The sequence below is a fragment of the Cavia porcellus genome, unplaced genomic scaffold (genome assembly GCF_034190915.1).
Source record: "Cavia porcellus strain 051 isolate PalLab524CR breed Dunkin Hartley unplaced genomic scaffold, mCavPor4.1 scaffold_2, whole genome shotgun sequence".
Taxonomy (NCBI): Eukaryota; Metazoa; Chordata; class Mammalia; order Rodentia; family Caviidae; genus Cavia; species Cavia porcellus.
Genome location: NW_026947485.1, coordinates 108,087,994 through 108,103,632, shown reverse-complemented (window position 1 = coordinate 108,103,632; position 15,639 = coordinate 108,087,994). Strand labels below are relative to the sequence as shown.

At 37.8% G+C, this 15,639-nt stretch overlaps 1 protein-coding gene and 1 pseudogene across 1 annotated transcript in view; one reads left to right on the top strand and one right to left on the bottom strand.

Annotated features, from left to right (window-relative positions):
* The window catches only part of Hpse2 (heparanase 2 (inactive)), a 924,256-nt gene that overhangs the window by 848,176 nt on the left and 60,441 nt on the right, over window positions 1–15,639 (bottom strand). The window lies entirely within an intron of this gene.
* LOC100717434 (phosphoserine aminotransferase-like) lies at window positions 8,549–9,609 on the top strand (annotated as a pseudogene).

Below are 15,639 nucleotides of genomic sequence, written 5' to 3'. Positions count from 1 at the left end.
GGACACTAAAACAAAACTGCAGACCCAAGAAGCTTTCTTTCTTGATTGTATTATCATGAATGCATTATTTTTAGTTTTTTGTTTTATTTTACTTTGTTCTGTTCTTTTTTGGTTTTTCCTTTTTTTCTTCCTCCCATGTCTCTTTCACTAGTTTCCCAAAGCAAACTTGGGTAGTCCTCTTTTATAATTCAGCTTTGCTTCTAATCTCTTATTCTTCTTTTTCTTCTCTATTTTTTCCTCTTATCCCTTTTACATTTTTCCACCATGCATAAAATCACACTATTGGGCAGGATACTCACTTTATGCAATTTTCTGATTGGGTTCAGATTTTGTTATATAACTATACATCTTATAATTACAGTTAAAGGTGGAAAATTAACAGTTACCATAGTTTGTTCATTTCTAGACTGTTTTGATGCTATTGTTATTAGTGATTGTACTACTTTAGCCAAGGTAACATAGTTGTGATGAGTTGTTCTTTGTATGCCAGAACCAAAACTGTCTGGGAGAGACAGTCCATTACTGCACAGTTGAATACTAGATCAAACAGGCAGCAACCTCTTAACCTAATAAATGGAAGAGGCAAGATCTTGGGACAGACTCAAAAGCCAAAAGCCAGTCACACTCAGAAAACATCTTAGAAAAGTAGTCATTCTTAAGGAAGTCTCAATACTAGTAACAAAGCTATCTAACATGGGAAATTTGCAAGAATCAAAACAGAAAACAAATTTTAAAAATATAAAATAAGAAATGGAAGCAAGATTCAACTCCTGACCTCTAGTTTACCCAAGGGAAATACAGTGGGCACTGAGGTTGAAAAAATCAAAAGCAGCCCAACTGAACTTTCTGACTTTCTGGTCATAGTGGAATAAAGCAAATGAATAAGTCTCTAGAAAAAAGCAAATCAGAAATAATTACACAGATAACTGAAGAGATGATGACTATAATGAAGGACATGATTAATAAATCCAGAGGAGATATATATATCTTTTTAAATGGGCATATGAAAGTGATGGAAACCATTAATGCCCAATATAGAAAAGAACTAGATTTCATGAAACAAATTCAAACTTATATCTAGGAGATTTAAGTTTCTATTGAAAGTATACACAGCAGAATCAACCAATGTAAGAACAGAATATCTGATCTAGAAGACAGGTTTGTAGTTAGTGATCATTAAATGAAAGACTGCTTAAAAATAGTAAGGAACCATAAAAAATCAATTCAACAGCTGCTAAATGATGAAAAACACTATTGATCAGAATCAACAGATGATAACACAAGAGACATAAAATTCTGTTCATAGAGGTAATGGTAGAAAACTCCCCAAGCATGGAAAAAGAACCAGACATTTGGATAATTGAGGCATATAGACCTCTAATTTGCTATGATCAGAAAAAAATATACAGCAAGGCATATGTAGTCAAGACTCCAGAAATTCAACACAAGAACAAAATATTAAAAGCTGTTAAGAAAAAGGAACAAATAACATATAAAGCAAAGCCAATCACAATTACAGCAGACTTCTCAACACAAACTCTTAAGTCAAAGAAATTGTGAAATACTTAAAGCCTAAAGGAAACTTCCAACCCAGACTGATATAATCTGCAAAGTTAACCTTTAAAATTAATGGACATATAAGATACTTCCATGAAAAGGAACACTCGAAGAAATTCATGACCACCATACCAGCACTGAAGGATATTCTTGAAAAACACAATTCAATGAATCCCAGAAGAATGAATTCTCTAAGCAAGGCAAGAAATTAAAATGAGGGGAAGAAAGGAATCAACAAGGAGAAAATAATTTGGCAAGGATAAGTATGATTATCCTTGGTCTTAGTCTTGATGGTCTCAATTCACAAAATAAATGAAACAATATTGACAGAATGGATCAAAAAATGAGATCCAACATACAGATGCTAAACACAGGCTGCCAGTGGCTAGGGAAGAACCAGACCTAAGCCTCTCCCCGTGAGTCAGCACCATTCACGGACTATGGGGGAAGAGAACAAGGCCTCACCAAGAAGCAAGCCCCCTTGCTAACCAGCACCATGTATGGGCCACTGCCAGCATGGGGACAGCAAAATCCCAGCCCCTTCTGGCATACAAGCTGACAAACAAGAAGAACCAATCCCACTTCCGCCCCTTAAGTTACTGGCTGATCCAGAGAAACACAGACTGTGATGACAGCTACTGAGGTGAAATGCAATTTGATGCTTGGGCTGTTTTGTTTTCACTGACCTTGCAGGTCTAGAGCCAATGGTCTGATCATCTGTTCAGAGGATAGTGGTACACAGTGTGGCATCTAGGGGGCATCTCCTGAATGTGGTGGCCATTGTTAATACCCTATTGTCTTGTTTTGAATTCCTGTATTGTTTTCATTGTTTTGTTGGGTTGGATTTTATTTCCTTTTGTTTTGTTTGATTTTGTTATATCCAATGGTGTCATGGTTTATGTTTGTGTCCCCCAGGCCTCATGAGTTTGCATTGTGTATTTGTGATTGGTTCATGTTCTAGTGCTTGGATTGATGGTGTCAGTGCTCCACCCACCTAGCGGTGGAGCCAGGATGTGATGTAATGGCAGGAAGAAGGTATGTCTTTCTCTTTTCTGGTTCGAGCTTGCTGTCGGCGGCTGCCATGAACTGCGGTCCAGCCATGCCCGCCTGTCTTGGAGCCAACTGAGTACGAGCTTAGGCTGCTCTGTAGAGGAGATTCTGGTCAGAGCTCTGGAGACCAGAAGGCTGATAAAAAGCCTCATGGTAAAGACCAGGTTTGAGAGGTTTCTGCTGGGAAGGACTGCATTGGTCGTTGGACTCCACATGATGTGTGTTATGGCTTGGCAGAAAGTTTGTCTGCATTTTGCTCCTGCCCAGAGACTTTGCCTAAGACTGAGACAAAGGGCAATGGACTGATTAATCTTGAAAAAGAAATTAAAAAGATATCAAACATATCGAGGCTGTGGCATGGCTACTGTTGGGGGCTTTCAGCCAGCTGTATGTTTCAAATGGAGAGCAAAGAGCCCAAGAGGATAATTTAAAATGCTGTGAGTTTGACCAGAAGGAAAATTCCAGGAAGGGTGTGGATTGTAAAGACAGAGTTGAGATTTTGGTTCCTGAGGAGAAACAGAGAGATAAGAAAGATGGCCCCGGGGCATCCCAGGAAGCAGGTCCCCACCCTGTGCAGCCTCACAGCAAAGATGAAAAAATTTGCTCAGAGGAAAAAGCTACAGAGTGCCATGCTCCAGAATGGCGACAGAGGCCACATGAGTTTCCAGAATGGTGGCAACACAGAGAAGCTTTTCATCACAATCAGGTAAACAGAGCCCTGTGATCCAGGCAACTGATCCCTACAGCCAAGAAAGAGAAAAGCCTGGCTACTGCTTCAGCTAGCAGCAAACCTTGGCGGCATCCACAAGGTGCTGATTTTAGGTGCAAGGAAAATGCACGCATTCTGAGGGTAAGACGGCTTCCACCTCGATTGCAAAGGGCCTGGGAGGCCAAGCAGTGTGCCCCTGAGAGGGCAATTTGTGAAGATGTAAGTGTGAAACCAAAGGTACAGTGGAGAACCCAGAAGTTTGGAAAAGGCAGGAATGTGGAGGATCCAAGGGAAGCTGCAAAAAGTGAGCAGAGAAGATTTAAGGGAAAAGCTGCGGGAGTTGAAATTGCCAGAGGTGCCCTGAAGGTGAAATCACCCAAACCTTTTGGAGTTTGCAACCAGATTGCTTCAGATGCTGAGCGTGGAACTCTAGGACTTAACATTTGCCCTGCTGGATGTTGGACTTGCTTTGTTTCCAGTGCTTTATTATTTCCCTGTTTGTAACTTTTGGAATGGTAATGCTTATTTTGTGCCTTTGCATTTGAGAAATGTTTAACTTTGTTTCATTTGTACAGGGACTTACAGTTAACAGTTTGAGGTAGATCTTGGAAGAGACTTGGGACTTGGACTGTTCAGCAATGCTGAAACTTAGGACTTTGGCAACTCTTGGAGGTGGACTAAATGTCTTTTGTATAAAGGATGTACCTGAGTCCTGGGGGCCAGGGGTGGAATGTCATGGTTTATGTTTGTGTCCCCCAGGCCTCATGAGTTTGCATTGTGTATTTGTGATTGGTTCATGTTCTAGTGCTTGGATTGATGGTGTCAGTGCTCCACCCACGTAGGGGTAGAGCCAGGATGTGATGTAATGGCAGGAAGAAGGTATGTCTTTCTCTTTTCTGGTTCGAGCTTGCTGTCAGCGGCTGCCATGAACTGCGGTCCAGCCATGCCTGCCCGTTTTGGAGCCAACTGAGTATGGACTGAAACCTCCAAAAACTGTAAGAAATAAACCTTTCCTTTCCCAACTTTGGGCTTCAGGTATTTTGTCTCAGCGACGAGCATAAAGTAACTAAGACAGATGGCATGAACAGCTATTTCAAAAGCAGCAAGATATTTTATGGTGGCCATTTGGGTTTACTATTGTCTTGTTTTGAAATCCTTTATTGCAGTCACTGTTTTGTTTTTATTGTTTCTGTTCTATTCTGTTTTGTTTGATTTTTACTATGTCTGAAGGTATCTGTAGCTATTTTGAAGACAAGAGGCATTATGGTAACTATGTTGATTTTGTAATGTTTTGAAGTCCTACATCATTTACACTGGTTTGTTGATGGTTTTGTTCTTTTATTTTCCTTGGTTTTATTCTCTTTAAAATGAAAAAAAAAAGATCCAATATACAATGCATATAAGAAACCATGTAACTCAAAAAGAAATTTTTATACATTAAAAGTCAAAGGATGATTTAAAAAAATACTCATGCAACAGGAACCTGGAAAAAGCAGGAGCAGCTATTCTGTTTTCAAACAAATTATATTTCAAACCAAAACTGATTAGAAGAGACAAAGAAAAATCACTGCATACTTGTTAAGGCAATAACCCAAAAGGAAGAGGTAACAATTGTAAATACATGTGCATCAAATAGCACTACATACTTAATAAGGGAATGACCTAAAAGGAAGAGGTAACAATTTTATATTTACCAGCATAATCAGCTGTATAAAACAAATATTAAAGGACTTAAAAATCAGGTAAGTGCTAATGCAGCTGTAATAGGGAAAATCAATACTCCACTGTCACAAATAGATCAACTAGACCAAACTTTGAACAAGTGGGCTTAGTAGATACTCACAGAGTGTTTCAACTTTCAAAATAAGAACACACATTCTTCTCAGAAGTCCATAAGACATTCTCCAAAATAGACCACGTAGGAGTAGGACACACAATACACTTAAGTCAATAAAAGAAACTAAAATTATCTCATGCATAGTATCAGATCATAGTGCAAAAAAACTGGGAAAAAAACCACAAAAACTGCATAAACACACAGAAATTAACTCCTCAACAACAAATGGGTCACAGACAAAATTTAGAAAGAAATCAGACAGTTTCTATAATTAAATGATAATGGCAATACAACATACTGGAACTTATGGGATGCAATGAAAGTAGCCTTACAAATTATAGTGGAATTACAGGAAATTTATAGTTAATACCCACATCAGAAAAATACAGTGAACTCAAATAAATAAATAACCTAGAATTAAACCTCGAACTTCTAGAAAAGGAACAGCAATTTAAACCAAAAGCTTGGACAAGGAAGAAAATTATAAAGATCAGAGCAGAAATTAATGCAATTGAGACCAGGAAAACAATTCAAAGAATCGATAAATTGAAGAGCTGGTTCTTTAAAAGAATGAAAAAATAAACAAACACAGCCAATCTTATGGGGGGAAAAAGGAAAGGAAAGACTCAAACACATGCAAATAGGAATGAAAATTAGATCCCGCAGAAATTCAGAATATCATCAATATCTACTTTGAGAACTTGTACTCTAATAAGATGGAACATGTACAAGAAATGGGCAGATTCCTAGATACATATGAATTACCATGCTGAATCGAGAAGATATAAAATTCTAAATAACTGAGTATCTAAATACTGAGTATCAATCAATGAAACTGAAGAAACAATTTAAGAACTATCAATAAAGAAAGGCCCAGATCCTAGTGGGTTCATTGCTCAATTCTACAAGAAATTTAGAGAAGATCTAATGCTACTACCCCTCAAATTCATTAATGAAATTGAAATAGAAGCAACACTCCTAAATTCATTACTGAAAGAAACCATTACCATGATAACAAAACCAGAATGGTCTAACCAAAAAAGGGAACTATGGTCAAAATTTCCTTAATTAGCACACATGCAAAATTCTCAGTAAAATACTGGGAAACAAACTGCTGCAAATCATCAAGAATATTATATACCATGACCAAGTTGGATTCTTTCTAGGGAAGCAAGGATGGTTCAACATACACAAATCAATAAATGTCATACACCACATTAACAGAACTAGGACAAAAAAACACATGATCATCTCAATAGATTCAGAAAAGGTATTTGACAAAGTCCAACATCAACTCATAATAAAAAAAACCAGAAAATCAGAATAGAAAGTCTTCACCTCAACCTGCTAAAAGCTATCTTTGGCAAAGCAACAGTCAGTATCATACTAAATAGTCAAGAACTGAAAACTTTTACTCTAAAATATGGAAAAGATAAAGATATCCAGTTTCATCCCTTCTGTCCCATATAGTTCTTAAAATATTAGTGAGAGCAGTTAAATAAGAAAAAGAAGTAAAAGATACACATACACAGATAGGAAAGAAAAAAGCTAAAATTATCCCTATTTGTGGATGACACGATGCTCTACAAGAAAGACCTCAAAAAACTCCACCAAAAGACTCCTAGACTTAATAGCCAAATTCATTAGCATAGCAGGATATAAAGTTAGCACTCAAAAATCAATAAAATTCCTGTACATCAGTTTAAAAACTCACTGACTAAGAATATAGACAAATAACAACTTTCATAATAAACAAGAAAAATGAAATCTAATAAAGGAAATAAAAGACCTTTACATTGGAATCTACAATGCTCTAAAAAAGGAGATCAAAGAGGGTATCAAACATAGAAAGATACCATTTTTTCTCAGACAGGCAATATAGTAAAAATAGTCACACTTCTCTTATACAGATTTAATACCAACAGCACACCTCACAGAACTAGAGAAAGCAATCCTGAAATTCATTTATAACCAGAAGAGACCTAGAATAGCAAAAACAATTCTAAGCAACAAAGGCAAGACAGGGGCCATCACAATCCCTAATCTGAAATCATACTACAAATATACCATGTACCAGACAAAATGGTACTCGTAAAAAAAAAAAGAACTGAGGATCAAAGGAACAGAAGCAAAGATGCAGAAATAATTCCAAAGCTAGTGTGGTGGTGCACACCTAAAATCCCAGCATTTGGAAGGCTGAGGCACGAGAATCACTGTGAGTTCAACGTTAACCTCAACTACAAAGTGAGTTCAAAGTCAGTCTCAACTGCATAGTGAGACCCTGTCTCCAAAAAAGATAAATAAATAAAAAAGAAAGAAAGAAAGAAAGAAAAGAAAACACATTTAGCTACCTTCTCTTTGACGGAGGGACCAAATACCTTCACAGGAAGAAATGGTGTGGGGAAAAATGACTTTTCACATGCCAAATATTAAACCTATACCCTTATCTCTCATCGTGCACTAAACTAAATTTAAATGGATCAAAGATTTAATATTAAAATAGTAATAATCTGCTAAAAGATAAAATAAGTTAAACACTTGAAGACATAGGTATAGGCAAGACTTTATTAACAATCACACAGGAAATATTCTAAAGAATCAATAGCTGGGATCTCATCGTACTAAAAATGCTTTTTACACAGCAAAATAAACCATCAACAGAGTGAAGAGACCACCCACAGAATGGGAAAAACATTTTGCCAGCTATTTTTCAGACGAAGGGCTAATATCTAGAATACATAAAGAATTAAAAAGCATCAGACCAATCTAAAAATAAGCATCTGAAAAGAATAGACCCTTCTCAGATCAAGTACAAAAAGCAAATAAATGTATGAAAAACGTTCAACATCACTAGTCATTCAAGAATGCCAATTAAAACAAGATTGAGATTTCATTTCACTCCAGAAAGAATGGCTGTCATAAAGAAATCAACTGCAGTGAATGCTGGAAAAGCTACAGGGTAATAGGCCTTCCTTCTCCACTGTTGGTGGGATTGTAAATTGGTGCAACCAATATGGAACTCAGTGTGGAAATTCCTCAACAAACTGAAACTAGAGGTTCTATTTGACTCAGCTATTTTTAATATCTTCCTGAAATAGTTAAAAGCAACATACCACAGTGGTAAATGCATATCCACGTGTATAGCAGCACAATCTGTAGTAACTAAACTTTGGAAATAACACAGATGACCATCAATGGATGAATGAACAAAGAAAATATGGAATTTATATACAATAGAGTTGTATTCTACCATAAGGAAGGATAAACAAGACATTTTTAGGTAGCTAGGTACACCTTGAGACCATACTTTTAAATGAAATAAACTGGACATACACATTTAAACATCTCATTGTTAGTGTTCTTGCCTACTCACCACTCACCCCGCCCCCCATGCCATGGACACTGGAAAGCAAGTGGTCAACTTCGGACCTGGGCCAAAGTTGCAACTTTTTGCAGGTGCAAAAAGAATTATTAGACTACAAAAGAGTTGAAACAGGTGTTCTTCAAATGAGTCACAGGTCATCAGATTTTGGTAAGATTATTGGGAACATAGAGAATCTGGTACAAGAACAGTTAAGTGTGCCAGATAAGGTGATTTCTGGACAAGGAGGTGGATGTGGCCACCAGTTCAGTGCTGTCCCTTTAAACCTGACTGGCATGAAAGCTGGAAGATGTGGCTGAAGAAAAAGCTAAGAAGTTTGGTACTGTGAATGTCATTCACCCCAAACTTGGGAGTTACACCAAAATTTCAGATCCAAGAACCTCTACCCAGATGCCTCCATATGTATTTCTGTGCAAATGACATCATGCATGATGTGCAGTTGGATTTGATCCACAACGTCAAGTGGGTAATACTGGTCTGCGACACGACCTCCAAATTCCTATCAGACCAGTGGATGTTTCCAAATTTGGTGTGATTTTTGCCAGTGCCCAGAAGAAAGTCAGCTGTTCTGGGTCACAGTGGTGATTGTCCCTGATGACCTGCTAGGGTTCACTTGGAATACAGGCTGCCAGCAGCTGACTGTACAAATATACCTCCGTGTTTCAGCATCTGTCATGGGCCTGGTGTTGGAGTGGATTAAGAATAATGGCAGGGCAGCAAACAGGCAGAAGCTTAATTCCATCAAATTTAAGATGATTTATGACATTTTTGATAAGTCTTAAGAATTCTATGTATATCCAGTGGAGATGCAGAATAGAAGCGAGATGAAAATTCCATTCTGCATTGGCAACGCTGAGAGATAATGCGCTGGAACAAAGAGTCCTCAATAAAGCACTTACACTCAATATGATGTCCTTGAAAGGGCATTGGCTGGTCGGAGACATCCAGATCTCCCTGTATAATGCTGTCACAGTTAAAGATATTAAGAAGTTGGCTCCCTTCATGGAAAAATTTTGGAATCACGTCAACTGTGAACACATCCTAACTAGTCTGTACTCTGTGCTTGGGCAATGAAGGTTAGAGTAACTTGGGAAAGGGCTTCATACACATGAAAGACATGTTTTTTTTCAAATGAACATGGTTATTGAAAGATTCTTTTGTTTGCAAAGAACACAACAAAACATCCAGAGCTCTGCAAAGCCAATGGAATGACCAGCTAATACCCATTTTAATCCTGACTTGAACTGGAAGCATTTTTAAAAATCTTCCTGTTGCTTTTCTAACAAATTACAGCCTAATTTTGTCTTTACTGCTACTTTTTAAGGTAGATATTAGCATTGAACTTGCCAGGGACTTAATTATGCCAGTGGCAGTTATTTCTGGAGTCACACAAACATACCACCAGTTTAGGGAAGAAGTGTAGTTTTGAATCTAGACAGCAATGGGGTCTCTTGGCTCCCAGAACTGATGCTGGAGGTTGGTGTTGACAGTGTGAGGGTTTTGGAGTTCCAGGCAAATGGCAGAGTGAGACCTCTCTTTATATTGTAATCCTCATAAAGAGATAAAGAAACCCACTATATAAATAGTTATATATAAGGTCTGTTTTTAATACCATAAAGTTTATTTCTCTGTTGTTATACTTCTAATAAATATTCCTTTATAATACAAAAGATTCACTGTTTCTCTTGCCTAAAAGAACCAAAAGTGCAAATAAGTATCAAAATGGCTGATAGTTATTAGGAAGTAGGAAGACAATGTTAACATAGGATGAAAGAAAAAGGGAAAGAAGAGGAAAAAATAGAAGCAAAGTTGTAAAGAAGTGGAAGAGAGAGAAAGGAAATGGGGGGGGAATCAAGATATATTATGTACATGTACAACTTTCCTTTGATGAATGTGATCATTTTGCATATCAAAAGTATACCAATGAGTTTTCAAAAATGGCAGCTTGCTAGGGGATTGGGCGGAGAGTCTCTCCGGAAAAATCATATTAGATGCTAGAATATGACAACATGGAGAGGGCCAGAGGAATGGATAATGATTCTTATTAACCAAGACGGCAAGGCTGGAGGATTTAAAGTCTTGCTGAGACTGCGAAGGCTGATAACGGGAGGCTGCAAATCCCGCACCTTTAATGTGGCAAACTGACCAGTGGACCCAACAGGAAAAGCTGTGTTGGCTTTTGGTGACTGCTGGAAATTGAGACCCAGGACCCCGCGAAGCAGCCAGGACTATCCCGCTGCACCAGAGGAGATTGTGAAAAGCTCTGGAGCTCTGAAGTTGAACACTGTGCAGTTTTCTGACCATTTCACATTGTGCCAGGAACACAGTGAAGGCAAGCGCTGCAGAGTGCAGTAGACTCAAGAGGAAGACCTGCACCGAGCCCTGGTGAGTACTAGGGACTGGGTTCCACGGCTGCTGTGGTTGGCCAGAGAACATCTTGGAATTGGGCAGAGCCCGCCACCACGGCGACATCAATAATACAGAGAGTTTGGCAGAAGACATCTTAGAATTGGCCAGAACCTGTGGCTCGGTGACATCATCAAGTCACCCCTGGCGTACAGAGATCTGGTGGAGGACATCTTGAAATTGGGCAGAGCCTGGTGCCATGTTGGCTTCAGCGTCATACAGAGAACTAGTGGAAGACATCTTGGAATTGGGCAGACCCACTGTCCTGGTGCTCCTGGCACAGAGAGGTCTGGAAGAGAACAGCTGGGATTTGGGCAGAACCCTGTGCCATGGTGACATTAGTCAGCTGCTTCTGGCACAGAGAGAACTGGCAGGATCTGCTGGGGCTGAACCAAGCCTCTGCTTGGGGCCCAAAATAAGCCAATACAAAATAGTTGCAACTCTGTGACATCCAGAAAGTATAGCCTAATTTACGGATTGACTGGCACAGAGGCTGGAGGCTAGCCTGCACCGTCCCTGCATCCCTGCCTACCCCAAATAACAGCAAATTGGGGAAGACAGCAAAAACTCAAGTCAGCACACTTCTGAAAGGCCCTAAGCAATATGGAGAGGGCCAGAGACCCCCAGAACACTCCAGTCTGAAAGAAACCAGAAACATGACAAGAGATAAAAATTAAAAAAAAATCTCCAGCTGCCCAACATGAGAAAATAAGCCCAGGAGAAGTAAACACTAAAGAGAACAAGCACAGTAACCATCCAATACTGGACACAGCATCAGCCAAAATTTAAAAATATCTCTATGACCTCATAGATGAATTTAAAGCTGTACTCCTGATCCAAGTGAGGCAAGATATAAAGAGATTAAAGAAATGACAAGCCCCGCCCAAGAGAACACAGATGGAAGAACTGAGGAAATCAGAAAAGAAAGAGAAAATTCTGAAGAAGAATTTAAACTTAACTTAGAATTCATGAAACAGATCCAAAGAGATTACCAGGAAACTAAAAACTCTAAAACACTGGCAAAATGCCCTGACAGAAACTAAAGCCAGCCTTCTGAAACTTAAAGAGAGATTTATGACATATGATCGTGAAAGAAAAAACCTCTTAAAAATAACAAGGAACCAGAAAGAAACTATTCAAAGGATAGAAGATGACAAAAGGATACATAACTTAAGAATAAAGAATGTGAGTGAGGAAGCAGGAGCAACCAAAAATGAAATACAAAGAATATTCACAGATATATTAAAGCAAAATTTCCCATGTATAACAAAAAGAAATAATATCCAGATAAAAGAGGCATACAGAACACCAGCTACCTACAACCAAAACAGATCTACGCCTAGACATATAATAATCAAGATTCCAGAAATCCACCAAAAGAACAGAATATTAAAAGCAGCCAGAGAAAAGAAGCAGATTATCTACAACGGGAAAATTATCAAAATAACAACAGACTTATCAACACAAACTCTTAAGTCAAGAAGGGAATGGGGAGAAATATTCCAAGTCCTGAAAGAAAATAATATGCAACCAAGACTCATATACCCGTCAAAACTCTCTCTCAAAATTAATGGAGAAATAAGATGCTTCCAAGACAAGGAGGAACTGTGGGAGTTCATGGCCACCAATCCAACCCTACAGAGAGTACTGAAGGACATTCCAGAGAAAGAGAGGAGGGGATACCAGGATTCCAGCAACAGTGGCAGAGAGGCCTCAATGAATGGGGCAGACAGTGGAATGAGGGAATAAAGTGGACAAATTATAGCAGAAAAGTGGAGTAGCAGACATGAGGCAGAGACGGTAAGCTATAGTCTTTAGTATAGACAGCTCTGAAACACTATAAAAAAGGCAGGAGTCATTGTTAATAGTGTATCAGGATTTAAAAGACACAGTAGTCTTATCGCCATATTTAGTTTGAATTTAATTTGTTCTGGTCTGTCCACTTATGTCAGATTTGAGGGCACAGACATCTGACCCAAAAATAGCAGGTTATACCATGGTAACTATTCTTACTTTCCTATTAACTTAAACTGAAATCTTGTATTACTTACATTGTCTTACTATGACTGATCTTAATTGAATCTGATTCCTAAGACCATGGGTTTGCCTTGACTGATTTTATTTGAATTTGGTATGCTTGTTAGTATCAACCCTAAAAGTAGAGGCAACTACTCTGAAGATGACAAGATGTAAAGGATATCCATACTGGTATTAATTACAGCTCTCAAATCCTACAATGCTTTCAAAGTTGTGTTTTTATAAAAATAGGTAATACTATGTTTAACTATATTAAGACGATGATGTGGACAAATCTATTGAAAATAACAAGAGAAAACATAGTAACTACGGAAGATCACCTATATTGTGGTCTTATATGTCTTATCCATTGCATGTTTTTCTAGGAATTTGTTTTGCTCTCTTGTTATGATTTGTTTTTCCCTATAATACAGAGAGGATAGATATATATGTAGAAATTCACACATAGATTTTTTTTAAAAATTATTTACGGGAACAGATTATATAATGCAAGATATAAGGAACAGATACTCTGAAGAAGAGACACTAAGAAACCCAATGCTAATTTTGTAGCATTATGATATAAATTCTAGCAATACTATTATTCACTGATCAGAATGATATTAGTCTAGTCTCTTGAGTTCAATTTCAGCATACATAAAGATGGGGACGGCTACCACGAAGAGAATGAGAGATGCGATAGTAGTTATTATTGTCTTCCCCAATGTTAGATCTTGCAGACCTAAAAAGCCTTCATCATCTTGTAATGATTTGATTAGTTCTATAATATGCAATATGTATATAATGTGGGTGAAGATGGGGACAACTATTTGTAGGAAACTGGAGACAAATTAGATAGACACTGGGGATCTCCAGTGGACTTGCTTTGAAATCTGTATTTCTTTAAATTGCTTTTTAACTGTTTTGTTCTGTTTTGATATGTTTAATCTTACCCTCTTTGAGATGTAAAACAAGTGTGTAGGACTGATAACCATATTACTGAGTTTTTGTTCGATCATTGAGCAGAACTGTTTGCAGTGTCACTTTTTGAATTTTAAATGCTTTGATTTTGTAACCTGTACAGCTATTTCTAAGATGACAATATGTAACTTATCAACCAGTGATTTCTTACCGTTTGTTTTTCTGTAATTTTGTATTATTTCTACCCTTTTTTATCTCCATGTATTTTTTTGTTTCCTTTTCTTTAAATAAAAAAAATTTTTTTAAAAAAAGTATACCATTAAGGGGTTGGGAATTTATCTCAGTGGCGTAAGCACCTGCCTTGCAAGCAGGCGGTTGTGAGTTCGATCCCGGGTACTGATAAAAAGAGAAAAGAAAAAAAAAAGTATACCAATAAAATTAATTTTTTAAAATGATTTTTAAAAAGGAGAATAGTAGAATCTCTGACATTTCGTAGTTCATGGTAGTGCTATGTAGAGGTTGGATTATAAGAAGACAAGAATGAAAGTAGGGAGATCAGCATATCAGATGAAACAATGAAGTAGAATAGCAGAATTAAAGATGCCAAAAGTGAACTAAAATAAGATATATTTTGGAAAAAGAGCCAAAAAGACTTGATAGAGTGAAAAATAACTGACATTTGAAATAGCTTAACATTATTATGCTTGTCTTTACTCAGTGAATGGTAACTTTCTTTATGATTTTATATCTCTACAGAACTAACACTGAGCACTGTAAATACTAAGTGCCAAAGAAATGATTGTGTAAAACTGAATGCTTAAAGTCTTTTTTCAAAAATATTCCACTTCCCTTGAAGACCACCAGCTTATCTTTCTCACGCTGTACTCTATCATATACTGTCTACACTTTCAAAAAGTGGTTTAAGTGCTAAGATTATTTCATTTGCTGCACAATTTAGGTATGTGAAGGTATTAAAAATGAAAAGAATACATAATACAGACAACAAATACTGTACATAAGGGGCAGTAATTACCTTATCAGTAATTACCTTAAATGAAAGTGAATTAAGACACTCCCATGAAAAGTCCGATATTATCAAAATAGATCTTTTAAAAGTATGATTCATCTGTATATTGCCCATAAGAGACTTACTTTAAATACAAAGAAGCTGAAAATAAGAGATTGCAGAACTATAATTCATGTAAATAGCAACCAAAGACAAATGACATAATCATATTATTATTTTCTTTTTTTTTTTTTTTTTTTTTTTTTGGTCTTTTTCATTTTCAGAAAAAGTAAAATATAAGTCACAAGAAGTTACAAGAAATAAGGAAAATGCCCAGGGCCACACTCTAGAAGTGAGCACTGGCCAGGGATGCAGGCCCAAAGGATCTGAGCTCTGTCCAGCCTACTGTCCCAGGGTACTCCATGAGCAGAACACCTAGTCAGCCGCACAAGTCCTGAGGTACCAAGCCCTGCCCAGACCAGCACAGAGCCCCAGAACTGTCCATCAAGACAAGTACCCCAGCAAGTTACAGGGGCCCTACGAGCCTCCAAGCTCCACCCAGCCCAGCAAAAGGCTGGCACCATACTTTGTGGATGTGTCCCAGCCAACCTTACAGGTCTCCCAACTTATGAGCTGTGCAGAGCCCAGGGCAAGGCTCACGCCACAAATCAGCTTGTAGTATGGGTTCTGAAGGATCGGACTTCCATCAAATCCAGCAAAATGTCTCAATGCCAACAGGGAGTGGCCTGGTGAAC